Here is a 20650-nt window from a genome sequence, read left to right as displayed (position 1 = left end):
TGAGTGTTTGTTGAGCTCCCCATGTGTAAAAAGGGAGAAAAATACCTTTGCCAACTTTTTATTATTATTATTATTATTCATTGATTCCCTTGAGAAGAAATAAAGAGATGGGTTTGATAATATATCAGAGCATAAAAGTGATTAAAAGAACAAAAAATGTTGCCCAAGTGGCACACTGTCTTCATCCAGCCTCTTCACAGGACCACCTAATGGCTAATCTGCGTGGAGTCTCAGCTACTGTACTCTCCAAATTTCCTCTGAAATTTTAGGTTTCACTGAATGAATTTATCTTTTCTCTCTTTACTGTCTTAACAAGTTTACATTTATAACGACTCAGTTACAGCACTGGGTGGTTGTGTGTTCAGAGAAGTCCTGCTCTGCAAAAATCCATTCTGAAGAAACATTTTAAAATCTAATCATTTATGCTGTACAGTGTAGTTTGGTGCAATGTACGTGCTTGTTTTCTTATCCAGGAAGATAAAAGATATCTGAATAGCAATATAACAGTAGAAAAACAAACAAAAAGATTTAAAAAACCCTATGCCCTACTGCCAGGGTGCATTGCTAAGGTTTAGAAGAAATGGATTTCTTTGTAAAACAATGCTGATGAGCCTCCTTAGCGACAGACACCTGATCTGAGAGGGAAAGAAATATACAGAAACCACAGGAAAGGAGGTGAAGGAGGAAGAATATTAGAACTGAGCGTAACTTTGGGGCTTTCTCTTACCCTGTCGTTGTCTGAAGCAAGTTACCCCTTACTGAATTAACTTTGGACTGCTCATGAGGGAAACACTATTGCTAAAAGCGTTTGAGCCTTCAAGGGACAAAGTGTGCTTTTCAACTTGCAACACTTCATAGAAGTGCTTAAACTCCTGTTTACCAGACTACTGCTTTTAGTCAGTTTGTTCATAGCATCACGCACAACCTACTGAGCGTAAAGAAGTGACTGAACTACACAAGCCTTCAAGAGCCCAGTCAGACATTCTCCAGGCATAGCCAACATTAAATACAAACTTGGTTATAGAACCATATTAGTATGGTCTTTTGGTATATACCTTCTAAAACGAGTACTCTTTTCCATATCAGAGTTATTCTTTGATGTGCTGTTATGAAAAGGCATATTCATCCACAGACAGCTCGCAGAGTTTAAAAACACTTGCAATAAAAGGCTTATGCCATCCTGCTGACAAACAGCACAAGTCATCCTTATTTATTAAATGACCAGGTGATAAACTTAGCTGTAACTTTTCTTTCAAACTTAACATGCCACTGTTGCCCTTTAATTGTCTTAACACAAACTGTAGATGTTTTAATTGCAAATTTCTTAATAGCTGTCCTTCCTCTTGGCTGCCCTACGCCACAGATTCATTGCACAAATGTATGCTCTGTCTCCTGAGACACATGCAAGTTAATATCACCTTGCTTGAACATCTGCAGCCACCCAGCAGTGAAATTCCCTCGCATCCCTCACTGATTTCCTCATTCCTATGGTTTACTCTGGTCCTCCAATTCTCCCATAACAGTCACTTCTCCTGCCTTAAAATGAATCCAAGTTCTGCACGTTCAGATGTAACGCCATATTTATGATAATGTGTCCCCTGCTTCTGCATGAGTTAAAGGCTTTGCTTTCTACGCAGAGTGTGATTAACAAAGTTAAACAGTCACCCTTCAGGATTCAGTGTAAACAGGATGAAAAAGGTGACAAATCAGAGGAGCTGCTTGGGAACATAAATTCCCTTTGGGGGTGCAGGGAAGCACATTCTCTGCCAGCTGCTTATTACCCCGATACTGAAGAAAAACAAAACTGAGAATAGATGCAAAACATTACATAAACACACATACACACATAGAATCACACCGATTTTTAATAATAGCTGCCTGCTGCCCTTCTCCCCCTTGCCTTTGGCTTTTTCTAATGCACAGCTTTGGCAGCCCATACCAAGTCTTTCTGAGGAAGAAATAATAGAGCTTCTTTTTATTTGGCATAAAAGGTCTTGCAATATGAAAGTGGAAAGAGCATTTGAAAGGCTTTCAGTCTCTGCAGTGCTATTTTGAGAGCACTTTTGTGTTTTCAGTGATAACAACAATAATCTAGGGTCTGATTCCTCATCCGTATGGCAGTAGGGAAATTCATAATTCTCTTCTCAGCTTCTCAGGCTTCCCAAGCACCTACATGGCTGGGTTGCATAAAGCCTGGTGTATTTTCAAAATTTCAGCAGTTCAAAAAAAAAAAAAAAAACCACTATTCAGAGGTTCTGAAGAATATTGTGCCCAATTAGCTGCCTTAACCAACTACGCTCAATTCTCATAAAGCTGATGTGTTACTTTCAGTGAATGATGGAGTTTTTTTTAATAATTAATATTTTTCTGCTCAGGTTTTCAGCACAATGGCATTTAATGGTAGGAAGAACTGATATAACCAAACTCATATGATAAACACTGAAATGAAGATTTTCAAACAGTGGATGCCTCACATTTATGTTTCTCAGCTTAAGAATCTAGAAACATAGTTTTATATTTAGAAAGAGTATTTAAAGCTAATCAGTCAACTATTTGGAAGTGCAAAAGGACTTGTAAAGATTTAAGCCCCAAAACTGAATATTGATGCATTTAATATACTTCAGCACTTGTTTTTGCTGTTTTATTTTTCTTTATACTTCTCAACTGTGCGGTGCTATCTGTTATTCTGTTATCTGGTATTTGAATATCCTCTAGGCCCATGTGTTGACAGCTATAGTAAAGTTTTGGGAGGAGCTCATGGAATATATAGATTTTTTCCCTTCTTTAAAGTGAAAAATTTTGCTTGGAATAGTGTTTGTTGTTTAGATTTTAGAATAATCAAAGGATGAAATTATTTATTTGATATAGTTTATAGTTTTATTCCATCCAGACAGAATATTTAAATGTTTTTCTACCAAATCCTGTACCTCTGATTTTTTTCTATAAATCACATGAACAGTGTATTTTCTTTAATTTTGTTCTCCACGTGCCTGCTCAAACATATTCCATATTTTATTTATTTTAACCCAGTTGCCTAGAGAGAAACAATAGCATTTTACATATATCTACCATAGAGACTTACTATAAATATGCAAAAAGAACATAAACCTCTTTCTCAAGTGGATTAAAAATAATACAAAATACCTTTGTTTTTTGTTTGCATTTTATTTCCTCAAAGGCTTCTACTTATGTACTTGTTATGCAGAATCTTGTGCTGAAGCTTGATTTCTACAGAAATCATCAGGATTAAAGCAAACACACACACTCACAAAATGTAGTAGCTGTCAAAAGTTTTGCCTTATTACAAAGGACCATCCAGATGCCAAAGCAATGGAACAGAGTCTACTAAAGGCAGCATCTGGCATTTTGGCATACTCAGCTGGCAGATGGTTTTACATTTGCTTATCCTTCTATTCCTTTTATTGCCATATTCTTTCTCTTTTTTCCTTGATATAATTTCAGTCTAGAAAACTACTATACATTTAATTATTCTGTTCTATACAAATCTTTACCTTTGAAGATTCCTTTAAGTGTAATTAAAGGTAGAGAATGAAAGAAAAAAAATGTTGTCTTTCTGTGACCCTGCTCTGCTGGAATTACAGTAAATTTATCTATATGCTAAACATTTACTTATGTGTAGACATCAAATTCTGAACTGAACATAACCTCAGAAGTCACGTTAATTTTTTTTTTTTAATTGGAGACATGTGAGTGCCTTCTTGCACATAATTCACACTGCATTTCACAACAAGTTTATACCCGAGAAGAGAAAGGCAAGTTCTAAAATGGAGGGAAAGAAAGTTTATAAACTTCTAAGATTTCACAGACCTGTAATAAAAAAAAAAAATTCATCTTCATTTTTAAGAATGCACTCATTTACAGTTCAGATGAACAGCTCTAAACTAATGGCTTTGCTTTTGTGTACCATTTTTAGAGTGAAAGTGCTACCTGTCTGATATTTCTGTTATTGATGTTCCTGAGCTAAAAGCTCAGGGCTTGCCACTCACTATGAAAAGAGGAGAAGAGTGGATCTTAAATTTCAAACCCAAATCTTCGTAATCAAATTCTGCCTCTTCAGAGATAGAAATGGCTAAGCCAGATCCTAGTGACTGAACAATTCTATATATAATTTAAATAATTTCGGAGCTACCTTGATATCCAAAACAAAGAGCTAAACATTGAGGCTTGTGAGCATCTTTAATACTAACCAAAAAGTTACAGTGGTTTGTATCTGCTAAGTTGTGTGGCGTTGCTGATCTGTTTTACATTGATTCATCTAAAATAATTTCATTATGCCTAAATATGCAACCTTACTCCTTAACAGATAGGAAAATACATAGTATTGTCATGCATTCAATCACCTATGTGATTATATGAATGTGTCTACTGCCATCTACTTGTGTTAGCAGGTTTTTAGGTCCTGTTTGTTTTTAAATCAAAACACAGACCTCTCAGATTTCAGAAAAAGAAGCTTTAAATTTCCATGCCATCACAGGAAATCAGCTGTAGTTTTGTGACCTAAAGCTCCCCATTTTTTTCTATGCAAATAAGAAACACACAAAGGCAGATGTTTTCAGGAGGTTCCAGAGCTCAGCTGCATTTTGGACTTTTCCTAGTCTACTTCCAGAATGCTCCCTTCCCTTTCTACTTTTACACCTGACAGAAGGATAGCTATTACAAAAGTTAGCTTTGCCACTTCTCCAGCGCTGGGGAGATTTGTTTTCAGATTGCATGAGGAGAGCAGAAAAAAGAAGAAAATGCAGGAGAGGAAACTTGAATAACAATAGGAGTCCACATCTCCAAGTTACTAGAGGAGTTAATTTTTTCTGCCTCTGAAAAGCTGTGAAGAGAATAGCCTATAGAAGCAATGGAGGCAGCAACAAAAGAAATGCCACAGATCTTCCAAAACTGAACAAAGGGTTAATGTTTTTCTAATGGCTGGCAGACAGAAAGGGCCTTCTTCTACTCATATCCCTTCACAGACATAAATTCATCTGCCCTGTCTTATCAAAGCCATTCAACAGCACATCTCATCTACTTCTCAGTCTTTCAGCAAAATCATAGCACTATCATATACAAATGATACAGATACCTATGTGTACTAGTAATAGGTGCCCTCAAGTAGGAATGTAAAAGGAGGGGAGAAAAGAAAAAAAAAACCTCCGCAAAATCTTAGTGGTGAATCAGGTGAAATGAGCAGGCAATTCTCTGTTAAAACCAGAAAGCTTAGAAGAGTGGAATGCCCTCTTGCAGCAAGGGCAATACTGAAAAGGATGTGACATGTGAGCAGATAAATTGAAATTCAGGAGAGAATTTGGCACACAATTGGGGAAAGCAAGTGAGGAAGCTCTCCAGACCTCAGAGGAGTTATTGCTGTGATAATGGTGTGACTTGGATTCACTGCAACGGTTGTCAAATATATGCTGATTCACTTTAGTTCATGAAGTCCTTGGGATAGGTAAAATCTGGTAAAGGGTATTATGCTACTGGCCTAAGAACTTAGGAAGCACAGTCTGAATTACATGCTCAGATGTATAAATACCATGTGGTCATTTGCCAAGGTCAGTGCCAGCGAATTATGTTTATTCAATACATTTGCAGCATAGAGACTTTTAATTGCCTTCAGAATTTTTACTCTTCTGTACATAGCTGAGATCTGTGTCCTGCAAAGCTGAGTGTTTTCAGAAGTTTTTCCCCTTCTGTACAAAGATGATCACTACTGTACTCAGGCTTTTGCTAATACCTTTCTTGTAAATAGCTGACACAAGATTTGTAATTTCAAAACACAGCAAAAGTACCAAGCACAGTAAATAAAGCAGTTCATTCTACACAAGGCTTTTCAGTGTTTGTCCATTTCAGTGGGGAATGAATTCAATGACTGTACTAAAGAAGAAAGAGAACATAAGAGGTAAACCGTAACAGTCCTGAGAGCACTGCAACTGACTGCAGACTCTTCTCTGTGGTTTTGAGACCCCACAGCCTTTATGTCAGACAAGTGTTGCATTTAAAACACTATTTCTGCATTACTCAACATATTACTATAAGGCTGGCTGTAATCTGCTTCCCAGTACACTTAAAATGCTGGTGTGAAAGGCTGGACACCTAGCAGCTGCTGTTGGACAGACTTGACATAATAACTGTGTTATCACACAGAAAATTTGTATGCGTGAGCTAATGTTGCTGTCTGAATTGTCTCTGTGGAGGATTTGATGGTGAAGGGGAAGAAAACATCTAGGCTTCACACCAGGAACATATCTGCAGCAAATGCCAGTGACACAGAGTGTTTGAGCTTTTCTTGCCGTGAATAAATTAGCAAGACATGACAGACCTCTATTACCCAGAAAAGTACCACTAGCTCAGCTATGACCACCAGGCTGGCACTACAAGAAACCTCTTCTGAGGGCAAAACAACCAATGTGGACCTGAAACAGAGCCCTCTTGCTCACAGAAGAGATCTGCTATTAGAAAGTGGGTAGTAGTCCCTGTGCAGAGCTGAATGGCTGCTGGACCTTATCCCCATGGAGCTGCAGGCAGCCAGCAGCTCAGCTGACCCCAGTGAGGAGAATTAGGAGGTACCTTTCTGGGAGACTTGTTCCCTCTGATACCTCTCCACAGACAGGATTTGATGAGCAGGTATCATCAGTAGCAGTCACCTCATCTTGGGGTAGGCAGGGTCTGGCTACTGTACCCCAAGGCTGGGCTCCAGGACAACTCTTGCAGTCGCTGACTTCACAAAAATAAACAGGGCATGGCACACTTTCGAAGCCTAAATGTCATCAGTTCTTCCTAGAGGTCCTTTAGGTTTCCAGCTCCTTCCTTGACCTGACAAACATACGGGTGGTGAAGAACGATCACTTTGATCATTGAACAGTAGTGATTGCCAAGGAGCAGCAGGAGCAGGCTGCTCCATGACAGGGTGTGACCCAGGAGCCGAATGCGTCAGCAAGGTGGTGGGGCAGGAGTCTCCCCAACATGGGGCCACAGCCTCAGCGAGAAGAACAGAGCCAGACCTGTTGTGGTGGTCAGAGTCACCAACCTAACTATCACCGAACAAGCCCTCAGCGATGAGACAAGTTCAAGATGAAGCCAGGAGCCAAGCCAGCACAGCAGGGTCAGAGCAGGAGCCGGGCACCGCACAGCAACAGCATGGTTTGGGCAGGGGTGAGAGCCCGAGCTCAGACACAGCTCCTGAACTGAGGAGCAGCAGCACCAGGTGAGGCTTCCTATAGCTCTTTCTCACAATCAGCTGTTCTCGTAGAGGTCTCAGCCAAGGTTACAGCTGCACCATATCTGAGCACAGGCAGGAAAACACCCTGGCAGGTGGGAAGACATTGTAGAGGAAGATCACAGAGAAAGATGGTTACAGACTAACCAGGGCAATTAGAGCCCGTTGGTGCACTCCTGTCCCTGACAGTGTAGGTAATGCCATATACATTTACAGGAATGTGGGGGCAGGAGTGGAAGTCATGAGATGTACACCCACAGACAACATGGGACAAACAAGACTACGAGAGCATTGGTGGCACCAGCAGGCAGTCGGGTGCTTGTTGACATCCTCTCTAAGGTGGATGCAGTTAGGGCATTTAGGATGTTGCAGGCTGGATGCAAAAGCATTTGCCAGAATGGACCAAAACTAGCAGACAGAGCTATTTTGGAAACACACCGTGGCACAACAGACCAATCAAGGCAGCTAATTACACAGAGGTATAAAGTTAAGTAGTTACCTTATTCTCCTTTTCCTGAGAAAAAAGGTCTATACCTCTCCGTGTTTTAAAAAGCTCTCATACAAAAATTCAAATATGGCATATGAATTCATAAGTTTATTTTGATTATGTCCATTCCTTAAGGGTATTTCTGTAGTCTTTCCGTAATCTGGTGTTCAAAAGCTATCATAGAAATAAAAATAAGTTCATTTTCCATAATTCTGGGTGGTCAAATGTTATCAACTGCAAAACTTAGACGTGATATTTGTGATTCCCCATTTGTGGACTATGCTGATGTGACTGTGGCAATTCCAGCTTCGAGGAGCAACATTCTAGACTTATGCAGGAAAAAATTTACCTCTGTTCTTACTCTTTTACTTCAAAGGGCCCCAGTGGCACCAGCTAGGGCACTAAGAACTTGTCCATCTGTTATACCTGGCTGCTATCATTCATCTTCTCTGAGAAAAAGTCAGTAGCCCAAATAATATCCCACAAATCATATGCAGTACAATTAATACCTTTTTTTTAAATTCAGAAACTGGATGGTATATGAACAGAATGTATGAATTTCTAAGCAGCTTGAAATGTATTTAGGTTGGTGAGGTCCATCTAGCACTATGTTCCTATCAAAGTAACATTTTCTTGGCTATTACATCTCTTAAATATATATATATTACTAAATTTGAAAATTCATTCCAGTTTGACTTTCAGTTATTCTCTTAGCTGGGACTTAACCTGCCCACCCAACTTAAGTTGATCACTAAAGTACACAGAAAGGACAGAATAACAAAAGATCAAATATTCTAACTTCAAGATTTTGTACCAAATACAGCAACATTTGCTTACCATACTATGTTATACAGCCAACAGCCCAAAACTCTAGCTTGCAGGATCTGCTAATACTCTGCAAACCACAGTATCATAAAACTACCACATTTCACATATGCTAAACTAGTCATTTCAAATCCATTCATAACTATACTGTTCCACCAAATAATCCTACTAGTATCTTAAGTGCAGAAATCCCAACACAGTGAACACTGGGGCTATCTTTCTTTAGAAAACTAAACTAAACTTTGAATAAACAACTGAGCAGATGCTCTTGTTTATTCCACAGTATTTTACTGGTCTAGAGCTGCACAGGGCTAGAAATCAGTTGATTAAGCCAGCTGTGAAGTGCCCTCAGCAAAAGGGGAATCTTAGCAGATGTGGAATAACAATCTGACCTCATCATTACAACAGATGCATGGGTAATACTGGAAGTATATCAGGAAAAAACATAGAAGCACTGCATTCAGTCCCTCTCTGACGAGTGAATGAGCCTTCGCAGAAGCTGCCAACTGGCACGAGCTACAGCAATCAAACCTAAACTGTTCTCAATTGCACTGTAGATCTGTTGTGAGCATCAGGCAACTGTGACAGATTCCCTGAAGACCTTTTCTTTTTTGTGGGGTGGGGGGAGGGCTACTTAAATATTTTAAGAATATAAAGGTAAAATGTAAAACTCCACTACTAACTGCAAGACTAGAAAGTGAACAAAAATTATAGAGGGAAGAGCATGTTATACCACCTAGCCTAGGTATATAAGTTAATATGCAGCTGCTAGGGGCAAAAAGCTCCTACTCTGAATTAGCATCAAAAGGAAAGTCTCGTGTCCCTCCCTTCGAAATGGGCAGTTGGACATATAGATATGGTATAGATGGTAAAAACCCTTACCTGCTCCTTGTCCCAGCTCAACCACTCTTTTCGTTTTTGTGCACACAGCAGTTTGTATCAGTATACCAAGATGAAGAATTCAGAAGAAGAAGAAGAAGGCTGCAGAAGCAAGTTTGACCTGCTCTTTCCTCAGAGGAAGAGGAAATTTAAGGAGTAAAATGACAGAGAGGGCTGTAAGTTTTTTTGTAGTAAAAAGCTATATGTTTATATACGACCCTTGGAGATATCTGTCAGTCACAGAACTCAGTAAATCTTTTTGATCTCAGCTAACCGACTTGGCTAATCTTATATTAAAATCAGATTTACACTTTTTTATTATCGGATAACCTGAAAAATTAAATTCTATGTGTTTATTAGGCAAAGCTGCCTTTCAATATTAGTGCATATAGGTAAAATAAAGCTGATTTATAGTGCTACAAAACAAGCATGTACAGATTGCATGTGGATCATGCACACTGTACTATGTAAACCCCATTTCTCACGCACTCCAAGACACAAGCTAATTCCAGAGCTCCCAGCTGGATCCCCTGTCCCTCAGGCAACCTTGTTAGCAGCCTCCCTGCTGACTCAGTCCCTCCCGCTGCAGCTCCTAGTCTCTATTTCTGTCAAAAATGCCGGGTATTCTAACAACACGCCTATAGTCCATTAGCAGAGACTGTGAAACAGTCCTTGTCTTCATTTTATGCTTTAAACACACTGTTTGTTTCATTGTTTTCTTTCCCCTTCCCAGTCATTACCTGCTGTCATGCCATCCTGTCTCTGGTCTTCCCTGGTGCTTTAGGTTTCATTGGTTTCTTATGATCCTCTCGCCATGCTCCACTAAGCACCTTGGCTACAACACGCTTAAGTAGCTGCTCTCCCCTGTGTTGTAGCTTAATAACCGTTATGCCAATGCCTACCCAGTCTCTCCTCGTGCATTGGGAATAATAACTGTTTGCTGCTTCCACATATTTTTACTCAGTCACTAATTTCATGGAGAAAGATTAATTTCAGCTGGAAGATAAAAACTACAGTAAATCACATAATTTTTGTAGGTATACCAATTCCATTTTACTCCATTAACTGCAAAATGTGTTTGCACACAATTGCATGCTTGTCCACAGTACTTAATGTAAACAAACATGCCTTAAAATCTATATTATTCTTAGACTGAAATATATCATATAATATATATCATATAATATAATCAAGAATGAACATAATAAATGTGGAGACCTCTTTCATAGAACTGGACATAGATTTTGCCTTTATACATGTAGAGGCAAAAATGAGCTGATAGTTTGTTTTATCACCCTTTTCTCTCCACCATACTTCCACCTTCACCTTCTGTTGGCAGTACATCACACTGTAACTGGACGTGTGGCAGGCCTGAGTTTCTCTGCAGCTATTGCAGCTCTCCTGTTTGATGACTCAACTCAGCAACCATAGTCTCCCTCAGTGATATTTAACCTCCAAAAGAGAAGACTCCTCATGTATGTCATGTCCATAAAATGGAAATATTTCAGGTGATGCTACACCCCGTACCTCCTGATGCTCATAAACTTGCCTGAGAAGGTAACGTTAACTTCAGCTGCATCTTGCACATGAAATGGGGAGGGGATTTTGGCATGGCTTTTTGCGTGTGTTGGCACAGAGTTCTTGGTGGCTCGCATATCTGATCATTAAACTTCATAATTTCTTGACCTAACCGTGTAGGTTTGAACTATTCTAAAATGTAAAGCAGATGGAATTTTTTTTACGTTTGTAGCAAGGTGCTGTACGTACGAAATATTGAGCTTACCTCAGATTCTATTAAAAAGCAGTTAGAGCAAGGAATTAATCCTAACAAAAACATTGCAGTTAGGTGCTTTGTGTGGCTCAGGAACTATTCTGATTGACAGCTGCTGAACCTGACCGCAGTCATATTCCTTTACCACTGAAAGTGAGTTCAGTGCATGGCATATACAGTGTTTCCAGCTGGTAAATTAATATATTTGTAGCATTTCTCAATGACATGCTGACAGGACACAGCATGACACAGTCTGCTATGCAAAGAATCGATAGGGAAAAATCATGCCTCTGCAAGCAGCCACAAACAATTGCTTCTGCACTCACAGTCAAAGGAAGAACCTAGAAAGCGTTCACGGAAAGATATCTTTCACAGCCTAATATTTTAACATGATGTGAAGGTAACAATGAAACTGTATATAGGCAAAAAGCTCCCCAGCTGACTACAGGCCTTAGTAAATGCATTGCTCAGTAGCGAATCCAGTGCTCAGTACGGCACGATCGCTGTGTGGTACATAGAGCACACATTCTTTGTGTGCATTTACACTAGCATTTTAGTATGGATCAGAGATGTGCTTCTGAAGCTAATCTCTCAAATCTCAGTTAAGAACTTAGGTTTATTTTGCAAAGTTGTCTTGGGACACATGAATGATGTTCCTTTGAGTGAACTAATACAGAAGAGTGCCATCCACTAATGCACACTGTTGAAATACATATTCTCGGGATATTGGCTCCTCAGCACCAACTGTTCTGCTTTACAAATTCATTTCTATTCACTTGCACTGATTGCAAATTTATATAGAAATAACTTCTGGAGCCAAGAGGCACAAAGTATGATCTATGTAAACTGTGCTCAGGGAAGTTTCTGCAGTAGGCAGCAAAGTTAGCAGGCTCCTCAGAAAGTAGCTCCAAATTCTAACTCTAGGACCTGTTCAGTCAAACTTAAGCAGTTGTTGAAACACAATAAACACATCTTTCTGTTCCAGTGAGACAGACTGTAAGCACTTTTTTTCTTTGCTTACATCTTACCTGAGCGTAATATTACTTAGGCATACTTAACATAGTTTTTTAAGACAGGTGTAAGGGTAAGGTGGGGGCATCGCCTGGACTCCCGGCAGGGACAGACACACAAACACAAGGCACACCGGGGTTGATACTGAGCATTTATTACTTCTGCATCTGAGCGGTGGCTCCCCAGCAATTTCCCAGTTGAGGCAGTAATGGAGCTGGAAAGTCCCTGGCACCGCTGAACATCAGTCCAGGGTGAGGAACACCAAGTGGGGGCACTATGTGAGGTTTTTATGGACTACACACATGCGCAGCAAGCATATTGAGCTCATCGCTGTTTCCGATTCAAAGCCGAGGTGCAGTGTCACGCTGGCACGAGCTCAGCCACATGACTATGGGTCAACATGCCCCGTTGATGCTCCTTTTCCCACGGAATGGTCTGGCTAGCTTCCACCACCTATCTATCTCCTCGACATTCTTCCGCATTTTCCCACACACTCCACCCCTGCAATGGAAAGCTAGTTATAGGCCGTCCCAATTTTCAGAAGGACGTGGAGTATGAGGGCAAGGGAATTTACAAAGCAATGAAATCAAAACATAGCATAATACAAAGCAAAAGATAAACAAGAGTCCTCCTTGTGTGAGGTGGCCCAGCCATCCTGTTAGAGAGCCAAATGAATTAGCCAGCCAGGCATCTCTATCGTTCTGCCGGATATGTTGGATAATATCTTGTTAAGTGTTCTTAATAGATGCTGATTCGTGAGTGACATTAAAACAGCACATCCTGGCAAAGTCATGACGTCTGTGGTTATGTCACAGTAGGATATAGTCGATCACTAGACGGTTTTGCAGTGTTCCTTGCCGTACTGCTCCCAACTTTTTATTTAAAGAGGTAGTGGCTCCAAATGTTCAATTTCAGCCTTGAGCTAAAGCACGGGCAATACGCTCTGTTTATAATTATGCATCACCACCCCCGAGATCCCAGCCAGGCTTAACAATAGCCCTAAGGCATCTGCATGAGAAAATAAACTTATATGGAGGTTACAAGTGGAATCTAGGATACGCCATGGGGTCCTTCGCCGTTTTGTCGTAAAGGGAACGATGCTTAAAGTAACATGACCTGCAGTGCACGGGTCACCTGTGATGCTGGCTGGTACATATGTATATGCTGAAGTGCCCCACAGAAGGAACCATCCTAGTGGCAGTATCAGATGAGCAAACGCACAGGTAATATTCATAGCGCCCACTACAAATTAACTATGTTTTGGTTACAACAGGTACCCTGATTTGTAATAGGAACTCAATAGTTGGCCAATTGTACCTAAAAGCAGTGGTATCCAACTAGTTATTTGCCTAGATTCTATTATCTTATAATCAAACATAACATTATGCCAAATAATGAGGCAGTACTCAGACCACTCATTATGGCAAAGTTCCTTTTTTTTTTTTCAGAATAGTAGTATTGGGGCTCTGTTAGCTGCAGTTTACATTTTAATAAATTCTAACAGAAACCTAGTCACCTTCTGCTCTGATAAAAGTTTGGCAAAAAGATCTTAACATTTGCAATCCAGATTAAGTTTACCTCTTCAATTTGTAGATTAATGCAGAAAAGGCTATTTATGTTAACTAAAGGTTGTCAACTTTTGTATTATTCCAACATGCATCCTAAGAAGACAAATAATTTGCCCTATACCCAATCAGTAATGCTGAAAATTACCATGTTGTTATCTCTGAAGTGCTTTAAAACAAACCAGTAATGACAAAAAAGTAAAAGCTCCTTTTTGTCTACTATCTGCTTCTATATTATAATTGAAATACTTGGGTTTTTTGTTTTCTTTTTTTGAATTGTTTGGTCAATCACAAAAAAGGATCATATAATTTGGCAACTTAAAATTATCTTATATGTTTAAAAGGAGGTTAACTGTTGAGGCAATGTAAAGGCATGAAATGTTTCCTTATATTAAAAGGAGATTCTGCTTTTCTAGCTTTTGAAATTTCTATTCAAGAGGTTTTAGATCCTAAAATTAACTAACTCTCCCATTAATCTACTTATTGTTCTATCTCTTTTCAATTATTTGAATCTGTTCTACTGAAATAAGAAATAATCAGATCGTAAAGCGAAATTAATGCTACTTAGCTCTTCTATGTAAGCAAAATAACATTAATGTAAATTACTGAATACTTCCACCACTTAACCTAGAACATAGATCCCCAAATAACTTCAAGTAATTATCCCGAAAGCTCACCTGTTCTCTAGATACAGCACCTCTCTGTCCTGGATATCTGGGTATGTTCATCATTTAGCCATGCAAGTGAGGGGTCCCATGGAGCTGAAAGCATTTGCTGAACTTCTGTAAAAGACTGAGAATCTCTTCTATGCTGACTGAATGACTGCAGCCTGCTGCTGTGAGGAAATTTTATGCATCATTAATATTTTGTTACTGAGTTTTACATTTTATGCAGGTGGAAATCCTTTTCTTTTTTAACTATAAGAAGAATCTGACCATGAAAGACAATGCCTGAGGGAAGTTTTTTCAGAATTACTTCTCACCTTCAGCTTTAGAGAACTCAGTCAGCTAAGACAGAGAAAACAAATATTACATCTAAAAACAACTCAAAAACTTTATATCTTTACAAACTAAATCTTCTAGGTGACAGCCTCTTGCTAACCAGCAGAGTATAAGCCAAGCTTTGAAAAAAAGTAATGGAGAAATAAACTTATTTATGATAGACGTGTATTTATACTTATTCATAATTATTATTTTATTCATACGAACACTTACATTGGCTTGAAAGCCCTCACTCCTCTCATTCCTCACTGGCATAAAATCCCTTTCAGACATTGAGGTGGTTGTCATCCTCTTAAAACAATAGCTTCATCAGTTCAGGGTTGCCCTGGCTTATAAGGAAAAAGTTCAATAGTTAAGCCAGTCCACAGCAACAGGTTTGGATAACCTTCCTTCTATGAACTTCATTTGGTAGAGTAGGAAGAGCTGAGTGATCTCAGAATGCAAGGCCTGGATCAACAAAAAAAACTGACCTCTTCCTTTTCTTCACCACAAAAGTTGTATGGATTTGTCTGCCTTTCTGGAGAGTGCATTTTCTTCTGATTAAGGAAACAGGATTCAATTCCAGTAAGTATGGGAAGAATTTAATAGGAAACTGCTTCTTAGCAGGCAAGGTCTTTTTGTACAAAAGTCTTGTTTCTTTGTTTATAAAAAGCACTTCTACAGAATCATTGTAGCACCTAATATTTAAGAGTCTTCCCTTTTACTCTCTCATTTTTCTTTAAAGTAAATCCAGAACATGATGCTTATGCAGATGGCGAATGTCAGTGGCCCAGACTGGGAGCCAGCAGTTGCTGGCAGCCAGCCAGGATATGTTGTATTCACCTGTTTACAGACAGCCAAGAAGAAAATACTCAGTAAACAGGCACACGTAAAAAATTTATGCTATGAGGACTGTGCACCTCGTTCAGAGCAATAGTAACATCCATCCCCTTTGGGAATCAGCAGAACAAGACCAAAACCTTTCTTTTAAAGTAGAACCATCCTCTACTGCCTCAATCCATTAAGTAGTTTCCTGTTCAGCTCTTTTCTCTGCTTAATAGAGATCAATGTGTCCTTCCTCCCCAAAAATGCTCTCCCAGGACAGATAGAGAGATCTACTGTTTGCCTGTCTGTTTGTCCAGCCAGGTAAAAAGAAAGATGGCTGCCTTCTGCTACAGCTAAACTGCAGCTGAGAAAAATAATGATACAGAAGGAAAGTGAGTTCTTAGTATAAGTCACTTAGCTATGTGTACAAGTCCTAGATCTTGGGCATAATTTAGAACTGTTTCTGCATTTTACATAAAACTACAGATAAACACTAACTTTAAGAAAAACACAAATGATGAAGGCCGCATGTAAATTTTGTGGATATACTTGTATTATGTATATTCTGACCATCCTGATTCAGAGGACTGTACCACTAAGAAAATTTAGGCTGGAAAGACCTACTTTCTGGATCTTGATCTGATTTAAGAGTAGTTAGGAACACATCAGGAGCAGTCTAGCTCCGACTGTGAAACAAATCTATTGGACACAAATCTATACCTTTGGGAACTTAAATCTAGGCAACTGAAGACTTTTAAAGGAAAGAATAAGGCTCCTGCAGAGTTTGGATGGTGCCAGGATTAAGCAGTATCCATCATAAAACCTGTAGAATTGTAATTTGGGACATCTGGAGCACAATTTTTGCTTTGTTTACCAGATAAGCCTTCTACATTTTATTTGGATTTGGTCTATAGTCTTTGAATAAACTTTGTACCTACTTTTAAAGGAGCATGTTAAGTTTCTCTGTGAAGTTATCGAAGACCAGTTCTTCATAAATCCTGTTTATCATTCCTTCTGCGTTGATATTGTCCTTGGTAAATGGCCTCAGTCAGTGATGCAGAAAAGCGTGTATGTTAATACTCTGCTAATGTGCGGCTGGGACCCCTAATGATTCATGCTCTTATATAATAGATTCACATCACCTAAAGGAAAGAAATAAGATCATTACAAAAACCTCAGTATTCTCTCCACCTTATAATGTTTGTGCTCCAAAGATAATATTGCCTATTAGAGGCTCTGAAACACCCACTGAAAGCTGCTGTTGCAATTTCGATATTTGCCTTTGAGCAGCCTCTAGCTATTCTAATCATTCTACCTACATGAAAAAAGGCATGAAGGCCAAAAAAAAGGTCAAAATGGAATTAGAAGATAAGCAAAAATTAGAAGATGAAGAGGCTACATTAAGCACAGCCAGGATTATAGAGCATTTATAGGTCAGGGTTAATATCCACTGTCTGAACTCTAGACCCAGGGGCTGCTGCAGATGATGGATTAGGTCCTTCAGCATACTGAAGGAGCAAGGAATTCCTTGTAATATTTATCCTAAACGCCAACATTTCTCTACTCCTAATTAGCAAAATGAAAATATATGACACACTATCATAGCTTTCATAAAACTTGATGATTTGATATCCAGAAAAAGAAATTAGAAAATAAGGGAATCATGGAAAAGGAAGAGATCTTCTAAAAAGAAATGGTATATAGTGTTGAAGTTTCTTTACGTAATAAAGGCCTTCCCTCCTTTCCACGTATTTCCTGCTTTTCTAGATAGTATTTAATTTTATTAATTTCTGTACCTGGTTCATATTTATCAATGAATATTCTTTATTCAGACCAAAAAGTACAGATAGATACTAAATATACCTGATGGAGGAAACACATGCAATTCTCGTATATGATGGGAAGAAGTGAACACACAGAAAAAGCACAGGTTACCCAAATAGCTAGTGAAGTCTACTGAGCACCATCGATGGCAATTTTTCTCAGGAGAGCAGAACAGGAAAAAATTGTTAGTTGGAAAGCTGGACAGGTGTGTCCAGGTAGCATATCTGCAATCAATAGATTTAAATTCTAAATGAATGTGGTAGCAGGCTTTAAATATTACTATAAACAAGCAACAAAATAGTAACAGCTCAGCAGTGCGCGTACATTGCATTTGATCCTTAGGCTGGGAACATTTTCTGTTTTCAGTCTGGCATTGGTCTCCTGCACAAAACTCTTACACTGATGTTAGTCACAGACTCAGAAAATTACCCTATATAAGTGGCATATAGGCATAGTTATTACATGACATAACCTGTAGCTCAAGACAAAGAATTTAAGTTTTAGTAAGATTATCCAGGAAGGGTATAAAAAAGCTCTAGAAGAAATTCCTCCTATCTAATAAAACAGAAGAAAATGAGAAATGAGATGCCTGTAAAATCTTTGAATAGCATTCCCTTCAATAAATAAAGATCTAACCTTGTTAGAGCAGTTGAGTGAATGCAGTATAAAAAAAAAATTGTTTTGAAAATTGAAAAATAATATAAATATGTAATAGATGACATAAAATTATTGTGTAACAAAACAAACAGAAATCTTCATTATCTTTTGCATTTTTTAATATTTTACATATCTTTTTCTGGTCAGAACATTTCATTTCTATATTTTTATACACTTTATAAGATATATTCCAAAAAGTTTGGTCTGTTTTTAACAAAAAGTAAAATGAATATAATATTTTTCTAGGTTAATCTTCTAGTTTGATATAATATATCAAATTTAAATTACCTCTATAGCTAATACTTGGCTGGAAATTGAGTCACTGAGTTATAAATTTCAATATTTTTCTTGTAGGTAATGGTATATATAAAAATAAATCTCATTTCACTTAGTAGGCACATTGTATTTATGGTTTGTCACCAGCAAGAGTCAAAAGAAGCACAAACTTAAAGCATTTAAAGTTTGAAACCGTTAACTTGCAGCTATATCTTCATAACTTCTCATCTGAAAAAAGATTTGTAAAAGTCTAATGGACTGTTAGGGATAAGAACTAAGAATTATTACACAATAGATTATTTCTTCTCTCTAAAAAAAATGATTTCAGTTTCATGCACAAAAAAAGATTCCAGTATTGCTATTTATTATGTTAAGTCATACAAAAGTCAACTGTAATGATGCACGAGGAATTGCCTTTTTATCATTTTCACAGGCCTGAGAATAGATAGATAAATTTTCTTCAAACACTTAAATAACATACATTTTTAAAATATTTAAATTGAGATTACAATTAGAAATGTACTCCAGAAATTATAAGTACTATAGTAAATGTGTTCAGTGTCTGATGATTATAATTGTCATGCTTCAGTTGGCCTCCTTTTCTCTAAAACAGACTCTTCATCTATCACCCTACCTTATAAAATTGTTAATCTTCAGTATGTTACATACATCAGACAAAAAAAAAATTATTGTAAAATATACTTCAAGAAAGTGATGTGCATTTGAAGCAGCTAAAAACAACAGTTTGGGGTAAAATATATAGAAATTGTGTGGCAGTGCAAACCATACCTCCTGTGATAGGAGGTACTTTATAAAACATAGGTTGGAACCTGTCATTAATAAATATTTAAGAAAGTGAAATTCCATTTAAATGATGGGATTTGCCCCTCCTCCCCATCACTAAAAGGCAGGTAGCTGGTGAAATGGACTTGCTAGGAGACCATAATCTACCTTTCATTCTTACTGTGATGTATGTAACACATTCTAGATTATTTCTTTAGTATTAGAATCACTGTGATCTTTAAAGGATTTCTCTACTTCCCCAAGGCTCTATTTATAAGGGACTTGCTATGATTTTCAAAAAGAATGTATACACAGCATGTATAACATGAAGAGTCGGGATGTAGTGCTTACACACATACTGTGTATCTCTGTTACCATTAATAGGTTAGGACCAAACCTTTAGAGTTTCTGGCATATGGAATCATCTTTCTCAGAAACACGGAAAATCAGAGAAGCCAAACCACAATAAGGAGAAGTGTGAAATGTTATTTAGTAATGATGTAGTTGCCACATACTATTAATACTTCCTTAAAAACCAGTTTGTCTTAAGTAAATAATGCTGGTATCTTTTATATCTCTTCTTCTATCACTCAGCAGAGTGGTTTGTTCAGTTTGGCACTTATGTGGTTTGCGAGTTTTGCAGACCGTGAAAGCAGGGGGAAAAAAGTCTTGCAGCATCTATAAGTGGAAAGCTTTATTACGAGGAAAGACGATAGCTGAATTTTTCCTTTAAATGCCAGATTGGGTGTTTCAGTTATAGTAGGCTCTGAAGTTAGGGGAAATCTATAGATTCTATTTTGAAGTGTTAATTTCAGACTTTAAGGATGAGGAAATAGAATAGAAAAGAAGTAGAGGGAAGATTTCACTTTCCAGAGCATCTAGGGAGATTGTTTCCCTTTGAAGAGGTGTTGCAAGAAAAAAAAATACATTTACAGTGGTTTTAAACTATTTTTATTGTTAATTGGCCAAAGAAATTTTCAGCAAATACCCAATATAGACTATTGAAACAGAAAAAAGAAAGTCACTTAATCACAATCACACAACTACAATAATCCAAGCAAAGATTACTTCTACCATGCTGAGAACTACTATTTAATAGGCATAGCCGGCACACTCAATACTGTCTGACAGCACACCTTTTCAGAATCCCCAGAACATTACTCAACCTCATCAATGCATAGAGATATGAAAACAGTGATACTACTCAAATACTATTGCTACATTACCAAGGATTCTGCAGCACCAGCAAAATCACTTTACTGCAAAACCCCACTAACAATTTCTACTAAAAATAACGGAGCACTAGAGGAAAATAATGGAAGTGGTGGGAGGTGCATTAGCAAATCCAAAATTCTTATAAGAGACAAACACAGAGGAGGTATAACTTGGGGATAGTTCCATTATATCAATATATGATTTGGATTCCTAAAAATTGTGGAAGATTAGTATTGTAATTAACCAATTAACTGAAGAAGTTGCGGCACGTTTTCATTTGCCTTCCTAACTGTTCAGTTGAAGTTATTGGACAGAGCTGTGGAAAGA

This window comes from Struthio camelus, chromosome 2 (genome assembly GCF_040807025.1).
Source record: "Struthio camelus isolate bStrCam1 chromosome 2, bStrCam1.hap1, whole genome shotgun sequence".
Taxonomy (NCBI): domain Eukaryota; kingdom Metazoa; phylum Chordata; class Aves; order Struthioniformes; family Struthionidae; genus Struthio; species Struthio camelus.
This window is presented reverse-complemented; position numbering follows the sequence as displayed.